Raw genomic sequence first — 18409 nt, 5'->3', positions numbered from 1 at the left:
CCATGTGTAGATATGATTATTATGCAAACATGAGGATCTTTTTGTCACATAATGTGCTAGGATGTGCTGAGTTTTTTCGAGTTGGAATTATTCTCTCAGCAGAGTGTGATAACGTTCCTTTATGGCTGAAACTAAATTGCCCTACTGAGGTGTTGACTGTAGCTGGTGCGTAATGTGGCCATATCTAAGTACATAATGTGGACCCCCCACCACTCCACTGTCACTTTAGTGTACTGTAGTGGCTTTCGTGGTGCTGTGATGCTGGAAACTATGCGACGAGTATTTTAAATATCAGCAGAATCATCCACAGTGGACAGGGTATCAGCAGAGCTTCCAGACTAGAAAGAAAGAGAGCCAAACTCCTTTGGAATGTTTAGCCACTGACAGCTTTATGAATGGCAACAATGTCAGATGTCATAGCAGGAGATGAAAACATTACGCAGAGCAGCAAAACATTGTCAGGTAGACATCATGCCAGAAGATGAGTCTCTCAGGTTGGAAGACATTCAAAATACGACTGGGGAAGAGAGGTACCCCCTCAAAGTAGTGTTCACCATAATGACATGAATGGATTAAGCTTTTGAGAACTTCATTTACCATAACACAGAATGAGGAGAAACAGCTACAAACATTCATTGAAAATCGGAACATGGACTGTACGAAGAATGAATCTAGGGAAACTGGAAGTGTCAATAATGAAATAAAATGCATAAAGGTTGATACCCTAGACGTTAGTGAGCTGAAATGGCCTGGGATTGATTGACCATTGTGAATCAGACAATCACATGGTTGTCTACATGGAGAATGATAAATTGAAGAGGAATGGCATCCCATTTGTTGTCAAAATTGAACATTTTAACGTCTGTCTTGAACGGCTGTGCTGTTTGTGATAGGATAGATAGTATCTTTACGCCTACAAGGAAGACGAGGTAATACCACTGTTATTCAAATTTACGCACCAACCACTAAAGCCAGTAATGACGAATTCTACCAGCTTCTTTAGTCTGAAATTGATCAAGCATGCAATCAACTGAATAGTTACTCGTGGTTGGGATGCAAATCTTGGAAACAAAGAGGAAGGATCAGTAGTTGGAAAACATGGCCTTGGTGACAGAAGTGATGCTGGAGGTTGCATGATAGAATCTTGCGAGACCAATGACTTCTTCATTGTAAATACCTGTTTTAAATAACATAAAAAGCACCTATATATGCATGAACCTCACCAGATGGAATACACAGAAATCAGTTGACTATATCTGTGGGAAAAGGTAGTAGAAAAGCCCAGTATCTTCAGCCAAAATAAGACCAGGGGCCGACTGTGGAACAGACCATCAACTGCTCATATGCAAATTGGGGCTAAAGCTAAAGAAAAAAAAAAATATTTCTTTAAAGTCAACAAGAGCCAAGTATGACCTCGAATCGATCCCACCCAAATTTAGAGACCATCTCAAGAACAGATTTAATGCATTAGACTCCAATGCCTGAAGTCCAGAAAGGTTGTGGGATGGCAGGACGATAGCAAAAGGTCATTAAAAAGACAAGAAAGACCACTTCGGACTTCACAGCCACAGCATGGCCCTTTTGGCAGCTCTGTTCCTTAGCGTCCGGAGGCTGCGCTGCAGCACAGAGGTTAGGGCAGGTAGCCACTGGAGGCCCCAGCAAGGTCTGGCTGCCCACCCCTCCAGCTGTGGACCTCTTACTGAGCTCCCAGACTGGTCTTACACAAACAGTTGCCGTACTGCTCGCTCAGTGAAAGGTCAGCTTCGAAGAACAGTCCAAAGGGAGAGCTTTGCCGGAGGAGTCGCATTGCTGTCACAGGAGATGGAAGCTGGCTGCTCAGGCGGCCACAGCAGAAACTGCAGGAAGAAGTAAGGCAATGCAAACATGCTCTTAAACCCAAAGGGGCTTCACTACGGAGCCCACTTTGAAGTCAGTGGAAAGCAATTCCTCCTCTATTCTAGTCTCTCGTCATTCTCTCATTTTTAAAATTGTGATAAGATACATATACCAACATGCAGAGCACTGCCACAGTTGTTACATGTACAACTCAGCAACATTATGTTCATCATGTTGCATAGCATTACCAGCACCCTTCTCCAAATGACCCATCACCATTAACAGAAACCCCACCTACACAGTGACTTCACTTTCTCCTTGTCTCCTGCTCCAGGTAACCATTAATAAGTGTTGTTCTCTATTCATTGAATATTCCATATAAGTGAGATCATACTATATTTGTTCTTTTGAATGTTTTCAGAGTTCATCCATGATTTAACATGTATTGACTTCATTTCTCTTTATGATTGAGTAATATTCTACTGTATATGCCCTCCCCACCCCCCGAAAAAAACAAAAAAACAAAGGAGTCCTGCTGTAGGGCAATGCGCCAGACTGCAGAGTTGTTTGAACTGCAAGGTCAGCAGTTCAAGCTCACCAGATGTTCCTTGGGAGCCCTACACAAACAAGGTCGCTATGGGTCAGAACTGACTCAACGGCACTTAACAAAACATACCAAAAAGAAAAGACCAAAATGGATGTCAGAGAAAAATTTGAAACTTGCTCTTGAGAATAGAAAAGCTAAAATGAATGGAAGAAAGGAGGTAAAAGAACTGAACAGACGATTTCAAAGAACAGCTCGAGAAGACAGAGTCAAGTATTATAATTGAAATGTGTGATGACTTGGAGTTAAAAAACCAAAAGGTTATGAATATGTCAAGCATTTCTCAAGCTGAAATCACTGAAGACAAACTCTAACCTTAACTTGGACTATGGAAAGATTCTTTGTACAAAATGGTGTCCTGAGTGGTACTGCAGGATAAGAACTGGACCACTGTCCAAAAGGTCAGCGGTTCAAACCCACCAGCCAGCCCTTGGCTTCCCTGTATAGTATCACTGTGAGTTGGAACTGACTTGACAGCACTTAAAAACAACAAGAGGATGGATAAAATATTGAATGATGCAGAAAGCGTCAAAAGAACATGGAAGGATTACAGAGTCACTGTACCAAAAAGAAATGGGCTATGTTCAGCCATTTCAAGACATAGCATATGATCAAGAAGCAATAGTACTGAAGGAAGAAATTCAAGCTGTACTGAATGTATTGACAAAAAACAAGGCTCTAGGAATTGACAGAAACTGGGATCTGATCTTTCCACAAACTGATGCAGAACAGGAGGTGCTAACTCATCTTTGCCCAGCACATTTGGACGAGAACTACCTGGCCAGCTGATTGGAAGAGATCCATATTTTTGCACATTCTGAAGAGAACCCAACAGAATGTGAAAATTATTGAACAATATCATTAATATCGCATGCGAGTAAAATTTTGCTGATGGTGTTTTTTAAATGGTTGAGACAGACCCGGCAAATTCCGGCAGAAGGGACCTGCCAGAAATTCAAGCCAGATTCAGAAGACACGTGGAACCAGGAATAGCATTGCTGTTGTCAAATGGATCTTGACTGGAACCAGAGATTACCAGAAAGGTGTTTACTTGTGTTTTATTTACTATACAAAGGCTTTTGACTATAGATCTTGACAAACTATGTATAAGCATTGAGAAGAAGGAGTATTCCAGAACAGTTAATTGTGCTCATGAAGAAATGGTACACAAATTAAGAGGCAGTTGTTAGACAAGGACAAGGGGATGCTGAATGGTTTAAAATCAGGAAAGGTGTGTGCAAAGGTGGTATCTTTTCACCATACTGATTCAATCTGTATGCTGACCACATAATCTGAGAAGATGGATTATATGAAGAAGAGCCTGGCATCATGATTGGAGGAAGACTCATTAATGAACTCACTCATTAATTTGATACTCAGATGCCACAGTATAGCTTGATGAAAGTGAAGAGGACTTAACAATATTTACTGATGAAGATCAAAGACTTTGCCTTTGGTATGGGTTTTAACTGAGTATAAAGAAAACAAAAACAAAATCCTCGCAACTGAACTAATAAATGACCACCATGATAAATGGAGAAAAGATAGCAGTTGTCAAAGATGTCATTTTGCTTGAATTCACAATGGACACTCAAGGAAGCAGTCAAGAAATCAAACGATGTATTACATTAGGCATATCTGCTGAGCAAGAACTCTTTGAAGTGTTTAAGAACAAAGATGCAAGTTTCAGGAATAAGATTTACCTGACCTAAGCCATGGTATTTTCAGTAGCCTCATATGCATGTGAAAGTTGGACAGTGATAGGAAGACCACAGAAGAATTGATGTATTTAAGGTACGGTGTTGGAGAAGACTATTAAAAGTACCATGGACTGCCAGAAGAACAAACCACTGTATACTGGAAGAAGTGCAGCCAAAATGCTGTTTAGAAACCAGGATGATGAGACTTCGCCTCACATATTCAGGCATATCATCAGGAGGGACCGGTCCCTGGAGAAGGGCATCTTGCTTGGTAAAGTGGAGGGTCAGTGAAAAAGAGGAACGCCCCCAGTGAGATGGATTGGCACATTGGCAGCAGTAATGGGCTCAAACGTTACCAATTGTGAGGATGGTGCAGAACCAAGCAGTGTTTTGTTCTGTCGTGCACAGGGTCATTGAGTTGTAAGAGACTCACTGACGTCTAACAGCACCACGATCACTGGAAAGCCTAACGGGTTCCCTGACTTCCCTTTCACTCCACAGATCTTGAATGGTTAGAGACCTACCTGTGTTCAGAAACACCTGTGTCTCCCATTGGAGTTTGTGTTAATGCATATAAGACCCAACTCTGCTGTCCAAAAGTTCATTTTCAGGAAATGATATTCACAGACAACTGTCTGAAGGTCATGTAATGGGTCCGTTTTGCAAGTCGAGATCCTAGACCCTTGTGTCCTTGATTCAAAGTTAGACCTTGGAGAGGTGCATGTGAAACCTGAGTTACTTTATTGGTAACCACTCTTGAGTTCATCATGCAGATGATAGCCTAAAATTAAAGCAAAATACAGCCCATGGATGTATTTTGCTTACGCATATGGAGTTGGTTCACATGCATTTTTTTGGAAATGAATTAGTTGGACCAGTGTTGAAAACCTAGAACTTAGTCTTGCCCTAGGAGACCTTGGGGAGCGTCGTGGCTCCACAGGTTAAGCCCTGGACCACAAGTAAGTGGTTCAAGCTTGGTGTGAGTGCTGTTGTTGTCACTGTTAGTTGTCGTTGACTTCATGCCTGCTCAAGGTGAACTGGGATGTTAATAGAATGAAACATTGCCAGATCTGAGTCTTCCTCCTGATCTTTGGTATGTTTGAACCCATTTCTGTGGCTGTTGTTTCAATTAATCTCTTTCAGGGTTTCCCTCGTTTTTGCTGACCTTCTGCTTTGCCAAACAAGGTATCCTTTTCAAGTGATCAATCTTTCCTGATGTGTTCAAAGTAAGCAAGACAAAGTCACTCCATCTTTACTTCTAGGGAACTGTCCGGTCGTGTTTCTTCCAAGACTGATTTGTTTGTTATTTTGGCTGCCCACAGCATCAGTTCTCTTCTTCTATCTACCTTTTTTTGTGTGTCCAGATTTCACATGCATATAAGACATCTGAAAAGACCCAAAGTGTCAGAAGTTTCTACATCTAAAGTTGGGCAGTGGGTGCCCAGGTGTCTATAATGGGATTTGTTTTATAATGGGATTTTTCCCCTAACTGTTTGAAACCCCTTTGATATATATGCTGTTGTTGTTGTTATGTGCCGTGGAGTTGGTTCCGACTCATAGCGACCCTGTACAGGGTTTCCAAGAATGTAAATCTTTACCAGAGCAGAAAGCCTCATCTTTCTCCAGTAGTACAGCTGGTAGTTTAGAACTGCTGACCGTGAGATTAGCAGTCCGATTCGTAACCACTATGTTATCAGAGCGCCTTATGTATACATGGTGTTTATTCTTTGTATGCTTGAAATATTTAATAATTTAAAGATTAAATTATCTACAAGCCTTGGGTCTACCTCCTCCACAGCAGTAGCTGGTTGACGCAGCCTCTTCAGATGTGACATGCGCTGAACTGGCTGCCACAGTCCTTAGCTACCTACTGTCCCCACGGCCACCTCTGGCCTATAGTAGGAGATGTTTGAAGAGTCATCCTGCTGAAAATCATGATTGAAGTTTCTGTAAGCTTGTTGATGCTCATTGCATGTTGTTTGTGTGTGCCTGTGTATGTGTGAGAGAAATTTTTCTCACATCTAAGTACCAGGAACGGTTCTCTTGACTAAATCGTTCATTCTCATTTTTCAGTTTCCATGAAGATTGTGTTTACTTCGTTGCCTTGGCAGCTAGGAAGCTCAGAGGCAATTGTGAGCCCATCTTTAAAAGTGTAGCGAGTTCTGTTGCATGTATTTAGAGTTGTAACCTTACTCTTGGCTTCACCTATCTGTATTTTCCACTCCTGTTTTCTCACTTAAAAATATTGTTCAACAGCATAATTGTTTATAAGTGGCCATGTTATTTTTGGGAAGGAAGAGAATATAAATTATTAACTCTTATTTATGTATAATGATGAAAGGATATCATTTTTTGAGAACATTCTGGAAATCTGAGCTCTATCCAGATTGTTTTATTCACAAAGCTGCCTAGATCATCTATCTCAGCCGTGTGGGTTACTAATTTTCCAAGAATGAGAATATAATTAAAATACACTTAACGCTAACTCGCGACTGAACATAATTTGATCTTCGATAATTTAGAAGGCAGTTAAGGAACTTGCTGTGCCTCAAGGCCATAATTATGAACATCAATTATCATAGTGTGCCACTATAAAAAAATCTGGTTATTTCAGCTTTCTGATGATTTGAAATCAACAGGAACTAGAATTTATAGTCTGTGTGAAGAATCTACGAAGGTCTTTAGAGCCTCCACATATGATTAGTACATATATGATATCATAGCCAGTCAGCTGTAGGAAAGAACATGCAGTGGGGTCAGAGTGAAAAAGAGTTTGATTCCCTGGGCATTTACCAGGCACTGTCTACCATGTACGTGCGGCTTTTTGGAGGAACAAAGGCAAGCGAGAGACAGAAAAGCCTTTACCTTCTGTGGGATGTGAGAAACACTGAGACGTCAGGAAACACACATGCACGCTTTAAATGCGATAGATGCATCAGCAGCACAGAGCAGCCTCTTATCTCAGCATGAAGGGGGCTCTGAAAGCAGGTGCCTGCCAAGCTGGAGAGGCAGTGGGGGTGGACTGGGGAGTGGATAAAGCTATAGAGGAATAACACAAGCCTGATTATTTTAAAGGGGTCATGTCTTCGTTCATCTTCACCTGCATCCTCATGATGATGGAAAGGATGGTGCTGATGGAGGTGGTGGTGATGGTAGAGGTCGTGATACTGATGGAGGAGAGAGTGATGGTGGAGGTGATGGTGCTTATGGAGGAGAGAGTGATGGTGGAGGTGGTGCTGATGGAGGAGGGAGTGATGGAGGAGACAGGGATGGCCATGGTGGTGGTGGAGGTCGTGATACTGATTTTACCATTTTTTGAGCATTTCTGTGCTAGGCACTGTGTTCGACATGTTACCCGCATTATTTCATTTAATCCTCCCAATAATCCGATGTGGTAGGTAGTAGGTATTTTATATAATTCCCTCTGTCTAGATCTGGAAACCAAGGCATAAAGAGGTCAGGTGTGGGAGCGAGAAGGGTGTCTGCCGAGGCCTGGCTACAGGCTCATTCCCTCCTCTCAATCTCTTCGCTCAGACACCCTCTTTGTAGAGAGCTCCTCCCTGACCACCACTGGGTTGCTGCGTGTTTAAGGGCGCTTTGCAGTGAGTGTTGTGCTGGTGGCGAGAACCTCACTCACCCCACCCCACCCCAGTCCTCGCCCTGAAAAGCAGATTACCCTTGAATCTGAGGACCCATCCCAGTCTGGAAGCCTATGACACAATACAGTGACAGTTTCCTAATTACACTTCTCTGAGCTTTGAATAGGAAAGGGCAGTGTTCTGACCAAATCATCTGTCCCTTTTCTATGGCAAAGCAGACTCCTGACAAGACATAACCTCAGGTTCTTTTTGCAGTTTGTTGAAATAGCAGAATCCCTGATTTGAGAGCTAGAGTATTACAGAGCCTTTGAAATCTTTGTCCTGCTGGCTAAGGCTGAGCATTAGGAAATGTCTTTGAATGCATAGTCCTCTTCCTTTACCGCCCCAGTCCACTCCAGCCGAAATGGAAGGGAACTTTTGAGTTTAATGATGATTGCTCAGACTTAGCTCACTGCTAATGACAGTCCTCCCGAGCTGCAGTGGCGTGGCCTTCAGGGATAATGGCGATGTGTTGGATTCCGCTTCCCCAGCACTTTGAAAATTCTTCCAAAAGTTATTTGCAGCCTGGCAACAAAGGGCAAATGTGTCGGCCGAGCTGTCCTGTTGAGCCCTTTGTCTTGGTGGGTCTTGAAGCTTTGTCTTCAAAGCTCTATTCTAAGTACCCTTAGGCTCAGTTCTGTGCCCCCTTGTGAGGTTGATGAAAACTGAGTGGTGCTGTAGACAAGCAGGATATTAGGAGGTTCTGGGTAGACTAGGGGAAAAAATGTGTAGCAAAATTCAATCATCAAAAAGACCAAGCTTACTGGAGTATTAGATATTTAGAACAAGGAAAGAAGCAGGTCTCAAGTCATCTTCTAATCTATCAATTTTGGGATGCAAGCTTGCAGGGGTCTGCAGCCTATGTAGATCCTATGAATTTTTGGACTTGCTACTCCCCTCCCCGCTTCCTCCCCACCAGCACTGGACCCATAAACAACATTTATATGAATGGAGAAAAGATTGAAGTTGTCAGCAACTTCATTTTGTTCATATCAACCGTCAACATTCATGGAAGCAGTAGTCAAGAGATCAAATGACGTATTGCATTAGGCAAATCTGCTGCACAAGACCTCTTTAAAGTGTCAAAGAGCAAAGATGTCAGTTTGAAGACTAAGGTGTGCCTGACCCAAGCCATGGTATTTTTAGTAACCTCATATGCATGTGAAAGTTGGACAATGAATAAGGAAGACCATAGAATAATCGATGCATTTGAGTTATGGTTAGAGGGAATATTAAAAGTATCATAGACTGCCAAAGGAACAAATGATCTGTGTTGAAACAGGTATAACCAGAGTGCTCCTTGAAGTCGGATAGCCAAACTTCGTCTTTCATACTTCGGACATAGTGAGGGACCAGTCACTGGAGAAGGATGTCATGTTTGGAAAAGTGGAGCGTCAGAGAAAAAGAGGAAGACCCCCAGTGAGATGGATTGGCAAAGTGGCAGCATCAGTGGGCTCAGCTGTGGCAACAATTGTGAGGTTGGCCCAGGATCAGGCAGTGTTTCGTTTTGTTGTGCGTAGGGTCACAATGAGTCGGTACCAACTCGATGGCACCTAACAAGAGCAAAGCTCCCCACAATTACATGAGCCAATCACTTGAGCAAATCTCTCTCTTCCTCTGCCTCTCCCCTCACTGGTTCTGTTTTTCTAGAGAACCTTAAGAGAAACAGTTCAATGGTATTAAGTTCAACTGCAAGAAAACCCTAGTAACATTGGCTTAGATAATAGACGTTTACTTGTTACAGAATGAAGTCTAGAGGCAGGTTGACTACAGGTCATATTATTAGGTAGTTGGAGTCCTGGTGTGGTGCTGTAGGATAACGTGCTGGACCACAAGCTTGGTTTGAGTGGCAAGGTCGGTGGTTTAAACCCACCAGCCACTCCTCAAAAACCTTATATAGGATCACTGTGGGCCTGGATGGACCAGATGTCGACTTTTCACAATAACAATAGGACAGTGAAAGAAGTGGGTCTCAGGTCACTCTAGGTGCACTGCCTGTCTAGGCAGGAAATAAGCTAACCTCAAAAATACAGAATTTTCTATAAAGAGGGTTGTTGTTGTTAAGTGCTGTCGAGTCGGTTCCGGCTCATAGCGACCCCGTACAGGGTTTCCGAGGCTGTAAATCTTTACGGGAGCAGAAAGCCTCATCTTTCTCCCACGGAACAGATGGTAGTTTCGAACTGCTGACCTTGCGGTTCGCAGCCCGTTTTGTAACCACTACGCTACCAGAGTTTAGGGCAGAGTAAAGATTGTTTGCAAAAAGAAATGAAGTTATCTAAGAGGATGGGAGAGAGAAGCAGCTGTTGTAAGGAGAAATAAAGTTAGTTAAGAGGGGTGGGTGACACGGAAACTAATGTAAGGGAAATCAAGCTGGTGGATGAGAAGCTGAAACCTGAGGAAGCAGGAGTCCAGGAAATGTATCTGGACCCTTTCCTGGGGCTCAGAGCCCACTCCCCTGACAGACGGGTAAATAAAGAAGCAGACAGATTGTACTGGTGTCCACCTTCTTTCTCTTTTCTCTCAGGTAGATGCCCTTTCTTACCTCTCTCTCTGAAAGAACGTTTCTTTCATTGTCCTAAGCCGCCTCTCTTTCTAACTTCTTTTACAGGGAGTAAGTGTGTGTTAGTCTTCCAAATTCTTTGAAAGGAGAGTTAACAAGTTTCAGGGAAAACATTTAACCTTGACTGTAGGATAGAGACTGGTGGAACGCTATAGAGACTCTGACCTTAGTCATCCTTGAAATCTGCAGCTGAACTCACCTCTGTGGCTCACGTTCGAGCTAAACAATAGACAGATCTCTGAGGGGAATGGTAACAGTGGGAAGGTACACACATCACCATAGAATAAATAATAAATCATTTGAGATCAAAAGAGCAGCATTTATCTTAGGACGAAGCTCAGAAGGGTCAGGAAAGGAGGAGGAATGAAATCAGGAAACATAGTTGGAGAAGAGCTTACATTGTGGGCACGATGCTCAATGAGATCAAACAAAATACATATGAATTATTGATGGAAAACTGATGTGCTCTGTAAACCTGCATCGAGTTCACCACAAAAAGGGAAAAGAATAGTGGGAGGTGTCCAGACTGGATTCTTAGTCCTGGTAGGGTGACCCGAATTAGGCCCTTCTTCCTTGTTTGTCCTTAAATAGTGTATTATTGTGTGCCATCAGGTTAACACATAGCTACCCCAGGTGACAGAGTAGAACTGCCCGATGGAGTTTTCTTGGTTGTAGTCTTGATAGAAATGGATTCCAGCTCTTTCTCTTGAGGAGCTGCTGTGTAGGTTTGAACCACCAACCTTCCAATTAGCAGTCGGGACTCCTCTGATCCTAACCACCGACTTGACTCTGCTTGGTCTAGGTGTTCATCCAGCAAACACATCCCCTGAGCGACCCGGTACATGCCAGACAGTCAGAATCAAGGGTGAAAGCAGGGGCCAGGCCAGCCCTCACAAAGCAGGCGCCATGCACAAAACACACCAGGCCCTCACACTTACACTTTATGTCGCCTCTCAACGACAAAAGCTGTATCCTCATCATACACACGAGCACGAGAATTCCCAGAGCTCAGAAGGGAGGCACCACATGCAGGCCACTGACAAACATAAGCATTCACTGCCTTGACCACACTCCATTGTAACCATGCTCCCACGTGGCTTCCCCTCAGTTGGCTCCTGGTGTGGTTCTGGGAACCCACCTGGAGGCCTGTGTGCCTCATCGTCAGGGCTCGAGACTCTCAGCTGGGCATGGCCAGAAAAGAGCTGCTGCCCTGAGCTCCTGAGCTTTGTCCTCCTCTGTCCCCTCAGTGCCCTGGTCTCTCTGGGCTTCCGGTCTCCCACCCTCAGTGTTTGTGCAGCCACAGTGGGCACAGACCCTCGCTGCTGCTGCCGCCAACACCTGCAATCAAAAGGTGCCACTTGGCTGACTCCCCCCAGTCACCCGCTCTTGGTGGGTTTTGGGATGTAGCATCTGGTTTGTAAATGTACACATGCATGCACACACACCCCACTCCCCATTTATCCACCCAACCACCAGTGACCGTTGAGTCAGTTCTGCTTCCTGCTAACCCCATGAGCTTCAGAGGAGAAGTGTTGCCCCATAGATTCATGGAGCTGTGACTTCTCAGAGCAGCTCGTCAGGTCTGCCTTCCCAGGTACCTTGGGGGATGACTTGAAGGGTCACCATTTCAGTGAGTAGCCCAGCACTTAACCATTTGAGTCACTCCTGGGCTCCTGTTTTCATACCAAACTGACTCGGGAATGTGACTATTTCCCTACAGGGCACTGGGTATTTCTGGGTTTGATCTCCTCATTGTCACAACTGGGGGATTTGCCAGGGGGACACTACTGTCACCTCCAGTAGGCATCTGTTGTCCACCCAATACTTACTGAGTGCCTACTATGTGTTTGCCCCAGTCTCTGTTGTGGGCTCCAGAAAAATAGCCACCAGACCAGAAAAATGCTTGGGTTTCCTTTGTAGGCATCAGGCAGGTTATCACAATGCATGGCTAATTCTCAGTATTGTCTATTACAGTGTACCAAATACAGACAATTCCATCAATTTCTCAGCTAGAGACTTTTGACAACACGTGTGGATTTACTTACCTAATGAGCAAACAGAACACGAATGCTGCCATGGTTCAGCGGTTATAAATATGATTAGTGTGTAATCTGTTGGTTAGGTGGAAATGCAGTAGAAGACAGTGGGCGTTGTTGCATGCAGGAGGGAGGAGAGGGGCATGGGAAGTGCCTGTCTCCAGTGTCTGGGGACAGCGGGACAAACTTGAGTGGCTCTAACAGAGAGTGTTTGAAAGGAAACTATGCCGTGAGAGAGCGGTGGAGAGGTTTTTTTCTCATCAGAAGTTTGTCCTGCTTCTAGAAGACGTGACATGACATAGTAGATGGAGAGGATGCCATAGCGTTTCCAAGGCTGTGCGTCTTCACAGAAGCAGGTGGTCACAGCTGCCTCCCACCGAGGAGTTGATGGGTTTCAACTGCCAGCTTTGGGGTCTGCAGGCAAGCACTTAAGCACAGCACCACCAGGCTCTTGTTACATTGCAAAGATACTAAAAAGTGCATACTGTTAAAAAGTATGAAAGCACTGTAAGGCAGCGTAGCCTACTGGTTAAGAATACACATTCAGGAGCCCAGTGACCAGGGTGTGAATCCCACCTCCGCTAAGTGCTGGTCAATGCTGAGGGCAAAGCACATTCATTTTGGGCTTCAGTTTCTGTGTTTAAAGCAGTGTTGGTAATAGTACCATCCTCATATGGCTTAGTTTTAGTTGTAACTGTCAAGTGTTTACCTTGGATGGGTTTTAGGTGCTCAACCTAAACCACGCCCTAATCTCTGAACGCCAACATGAACTGTATTTGCAGACACACTGACCTTACCTGTCATCCATTGTCTTAGCTGTCTAGTGCTGCCATAAGAGAAATACCAGGATGGGTGGGTGGCTTTAACACACAAAAGTTGATTTCTCTCACAGTTAGGAGGCAAGAAGTCTGAATCCAGGCCACCTGCCCTCAGGACAGGCTTTCTTCCTCTGTTGGCTCCCAGTTGAGGAGAAAGGTCCCTGTCTCTTTTCAACATCTGTGGATCTAGCATTCCTTGGGGGTCAACTACTGATCATTTCTCTTTGTTTCCAACTTCAGAATTTCAGTGATCAGTAATTGTCAACATCTTGATTGAATGTTTGGTCACTTTCAGACTGAAGAAGTTGATACAAGTGTTCAGTTTCTTCATCAGTGGCTTTAGTGGTTGGTGTGTACATTTGAATAATAATAGGAAGAACGGTCCTTCCTTATTGGTATATAGATATCATCCAACCACAGACCACATTATATTTCAAGGTAGATCTTTTTTGACAATGAATGTGATGCCGTTCCTCAATTTGTCATTCCTGGAATAGTGAACAATGTTTTTGTGGTAAGTGCCATTGAGTCGGTTCTGACCCATAGCCACCCTGTATAGGGTTCCAAGGACTCCATATGATTGTCCAATTTAGAATGGCCAATACCAGTTCATTTCAGCTCAGCAATGCCTCAGATGATGTGTCTTTATGCATTCAATTTCATTTTTGACAACTTCCAGTTGTCTTAGATTCATACTTCATACATTCCGTGTTCTGATTATTAATGGGTGTTTGTAGATGTTTCTTACTGTTTTGAGCTGTGCACCTTCAGCAAATGAACGTTCTGGATGCTTTCCTTCCTCTATATCTGCTTTGAGGAGGCAGCTCTTCCCCAGTTGTATTTTGAGTGCCTTCCCCCCATGGGCTCATCTTCCAACGTTATATTATACAATGTTCCGCTGCTGTTAATAAGATTTTCAGTGACTAACCGTTCGGCAGGGATCTGCCTCTCTTCATTGCCTTTGTCAGGAAGCCCCACTGAAAACTGCTGTCTGTACATGACCCTGCTGGTATTTAAAATACTGGTTACATAGCTTCCAACAGCAACAGACAAGCCACCATAGTATGACAAATTGACAGGCAAGTGGCGGTCCACACCAGTAGCTTTCTATAGAGGAAAGAGTATTTGTGATCCCTGTCACATAAATCAAGGGACTGAAGCTCAGAAAAGGACACTGATTTCCTTTAAATCTGAGTATTATATTTCTTCTACAAAGTTCTGGCTCATTGAATGGACCACACCTGTGGCCCATCCACACAGTTTATTCCTGAAAGAGAAGGTGTGTAGTGTGATGGCTAGGAGGAGACACAGAGGGCCTACCTAAGACTCTCTCCTGACCATGGCCAAGAGAACTTGACTTTTTCCCTTTACCCCAGTTTCCTCATTTGTAAAATGCACATCTAGAGGTGCCTACCTCACTGAGTCATTGTCATGCGGATCAAGTGAATTCATGTGTATTTGTGGTCCCCAGTGCAGTCAATACTATTTATGTAAGCCTTTGTTAAGACAAGTCTCCAATTGGTCCTTCAGCATCTTGCCTTTGAGCCTTTGTAATGGAGGCTCTTTGAGTCTAGGTATAATTGAGCTCAAGTAAGAATAAGCAGCAAGAGGACTTGAAGGCAGTCGTGCCTGTGGCCGGGGTGGCCAGGGATAGATCACAGTGCAGACAGACAGAGTACCTCAGGTGATGTCCCTGCGTCTCACCCCACAGGCTTATGTCACCAAGCTCCCCTGTTGGCCGAGCAGTCTTAGAATACTTTCTGAATTATTCACGGAAATGGTGGCAGTGAGCCTCCGTGCTCTGCCAAATTGCTCTGGGAATAATGTTGTTACTTGCAGTTGAGTCTGATCCAACCTATAGTGACCCTGCATAGGGTTTTCAAGAAGCCGCTGGTGAGCTTGAACTGCCAACCTTGTGATTCAAACCAACTTTGCAGTCCAGCGCATTAACTCACAGTGTCACCCCAGGCCTTGTTTAATCTGGGGGCTCTTTACGGTAAGCAGTGGACTGTGAAGCACAAGGTCAGTAGTTTGTGCCCACTGCCCTTCCTCCATAGGAGGAAGATGAGGTTTTCTGCTTCCACAAAGATTTAGAGCCGTGGAAACCCTGTGCAGGGTAGCTATGAGTCAGAACTGACTCCACGGCACTTAACAACAACAACCTTAATTACGGCTTTTGTGAGGCTTGTGTGTTTTAATCTCTGATTAAAGATAATGTGTCATTAACCACTGAGTCATTAAATTTGGTAGAAGGAAAAACAAATCCTCTTTCTCTTGAGATTCCTGGGTAGACAAGGATGGCTTATGGAACTGTAGTAGTCCGTTGGTTAAAGGCTCAGTTACTAACTGGAAGCTTGGTAGTTTGAACCCACCTGGTGGCTCTGAGTAAGAAAGACTTGGTGGGGTCTGCTCCCATAAAGACCATTGTTCTTAAGTGCCGTCTCAGTGTTGAGTCGTTTCCCATTCATAATGACCCTGTTAAGGGTTTCTGAGAAGTGGCTGATGGGTTTTAACCACTGACCATACGGTTAGCAGTCCAGTGCTTATCTAACATCAGGACCTCAAAACCCTATGGGGCATTGATGTTCTGTCACATGGGGTCACTATGAGTTGGAACGGACTCACTGGCACTTAACAACAATAATGATGATGGCAAAAGACTTTCTGGACTCCACCATGTGGGGGAAGACATCTGTGTCCATTGTGGGCATGCCCCTTCCAGGAAACCTTGCCTCACCTGCTCTTCAGGAGCTGCCATCTTCCAACCACAGCGCTCCAGGTATGGACGCTGTCTCCAGACTGAGTCGTTGATGGCATCCCATTCCAGTACTCTGAGGGCAGCAGGCACTGATGTCTTTTGTTCTCTGCCCTCAGAGAGCTGCCCTATACAAATTACAACATGTGCAGAGAGATCCTGGGTCCTGAGCCATAGGGAAGCTTGCTTACTCCTCCTTCACTGGGAGGTCCCTCTGTGGAGAGACATCCTCCACTCGCAGACCTGAAGGAAAAGGAGGAGGCAACCAAGTACCCTCTGGGCAGAGCAAACAGCTGTGCCAAGGCCCTGAGGTTAGAAAGACCTTGACCAAGAATGAGGGCAGCCCTGGGCCTGTTTTCCTGACTGCTGCCTTGGCATGGACAGATGTTTAGGCCTGATGGTTGTGTGGAGGAATACCTGAGGGGAGGAAGCACCTGCCCACTGTCTTAGTTGCCATGTGCTGCTCAAATAACATATGTCCATGAGGGGTGGTTTTAAAGAACAGAGAGGTATTTTTTCACAGTCCAGGAGGCTAGACATCTAAATTTAGGGTGTGACTCTAGGGGGCAGTCTTTGTCTATTTCAGCTTCTCATAGACAAACTGGAGTCCTGGGCTTACAGATTGATTCTTTCATGATCGAGCACCTGCATTCCCCTTGTGTGGTGTTCTTTGTGTCTAGTGTTCTATCTAACTCAGAAGTGAGTAGGTTTAGGACCCACCTGCTCTGGTATGTTCTCATTGACAGCAAAACAGAAAATCCTTATTTCCAAACAGGGCCATGTTTTTAGCTACCCAAATCCAGGGACACTGCCACCGAGTCAATTCCAGATCATTATGATCCTATAGAGGTTTTCTAAGAATTTAAATCTTTACAAGATTAGGCAGCCTCAGCTTTTCCCTAGGATCTACTGGCAGGTTGAACCACTGACCTTGCAGTTTGCAGTCTAGTGCTTGTTCTACAGTGCCTCTGGGTATTGTTTTTTGATATTGTTGTTGTTGTTGTTAAGTGCTGTTGAGTCACTTCTCTCCCTTATTGACCTTGTATAGGTTTTCCAAGGAGCAGCTGTTGAGCTTTAACTACCAACTGAGGTTCAAACCAACTTTTGCAGTCTAGAGCAGTAACCCACAACCCCACACTAGGACTCCGTATATATGGTTAGAAGTTAGTATTTCAGCATATATTTTGATGGGAATATAATTCAATCTACAATAACCATCCTTAACTTGATGGCATCTAGCAACAACATTGCATATATGTACATATGGGTGTATGTCGGAAGTCCCAGTGTGGCGCTGTAGGATCAGCACTGGACTGCTAACCTCAAGGTCAGCAGTTCAAACCCACCAGTTGCTCCTCAGAAACCCTGTTGGGTCACTATGAGTCAGAACCGACTCCACAGCGCTTCAACACCAATAGCAATGTATATGTAAGAGGCAGCTTCAGGAAGTTTGTGGAAAAAAATGGAATTAAAAGATAAAAGTTCACAAAGCTCTGAAGCTCCCACAATATGCTTGTTTGCGTTGTGCAAGTTAGGTTGTTGTAATCTTCAAAACCGAAGCCAGAAACTGAAAGAGGAGGAGTGAAAACCGAGTCAGTTGCAGACCTAACCCTTCTTTCTGTGTCCCCGGGGCCGTCTTGATCACCGCTTGTTGTGGTGCAGTGTCCACGGTTGAGTCACTGGCCTGGCCCTGCCTTTTCATGCTGTTCCCTCATAGTGAGTCACTCCTCTTCTCCAGTCTCGATTTCTGTCTCATCTGCCCACCACTGCTCATGTAATACTCTCTTGAACTTGTCTCCCCATTTTTTGTGTAAAAGAGTTTTATTTATACAGAAAGCTACTGTCATTTGCCATCAGCAGAAAATAGCTGTAAAAGTACGCTGATGAACCAAAGACAAGTTTCTAGCCAGAAACCACCCACGGGTGATGAGAGAGGTGAATACGGGCAGGACAGGACAAATCAGATGAGCGTCCATCCCAGCCTTTGTCCTCACTCTCCTCACAGGGAGTGGGGGCATCATACAGAGGGAGATGTCTTGTCTTTGGGACTCATTGCTATTCGCTGTGGAGTCCCAGTGTCACTGCAGGATAAGCACTGGACTTCAAACTGCAAGGTTGGCCACGCTCACCAGCCGCTCCTTGGAAACCCTATCAAGGGTCGCTGTGAGTTAGAACTGACTCTCTGGCACTTAGAACAACAAGTGGTTTCCGGGCATCACAGAAAACAATCCTGGGTTCTGAGTTTCACACTTGGGGAAACAGTAGTAGGATGGCTAAGGGCATCGGCACTAAAGGCGAGCGCCGTCTTGATCACTTGGCTCTTGTTGCTCAGTGTTTCCTTCTGTGATATGGGCCTACCTCAGAGGGTCATTTGGATGCAGTAGAATCAAATTGTCAAGCCTCTTGGCTTATAATAAACACTTGATACATGCCAGCTTTTATTAGTAGTTTGAATGGTTATT

The 18409-nt window shown here is 44.4% G+C and overlaps 1 protein-coding gene and 1 pseudogene across 1 annotated transcript in view; both read left to right on the top strand.

The window, feature by feature from the left end:
* Positions 1-18409, top strand: part of SNX29 (sorting nexin 29) — a 567324-nt gene that overhangs the window by 326594 nt on the left and 222321 nt on the right. The gene's annotated exons all lie outside the window — the stretch shown is intronic.
* On the top strand, positions 1573-11745 carry LOC102819033 (annotated as a pseudogene).

The sequence above is a fragment of the Chrysochloris asiatica genome, unplaced genomic scaffold (genome assembly GCF_000296735.1).
Source record: "Chrysochloris asiatica unplaced genomic scaffold, ChrAsi1.0 scaffold00102, whole genome shotgun sequence".
Taxonomy (NCBI): domain Eukaryota; kingdom Metazoa; phylum Chordata; class Mammalia; order Afrosoricida; family Chrysochloridae; genus Chrysochloris; species Chrysochloris asiatica.
This window is presented reverse-complemented; position numbering and strand designations above follow the sequence as displayed.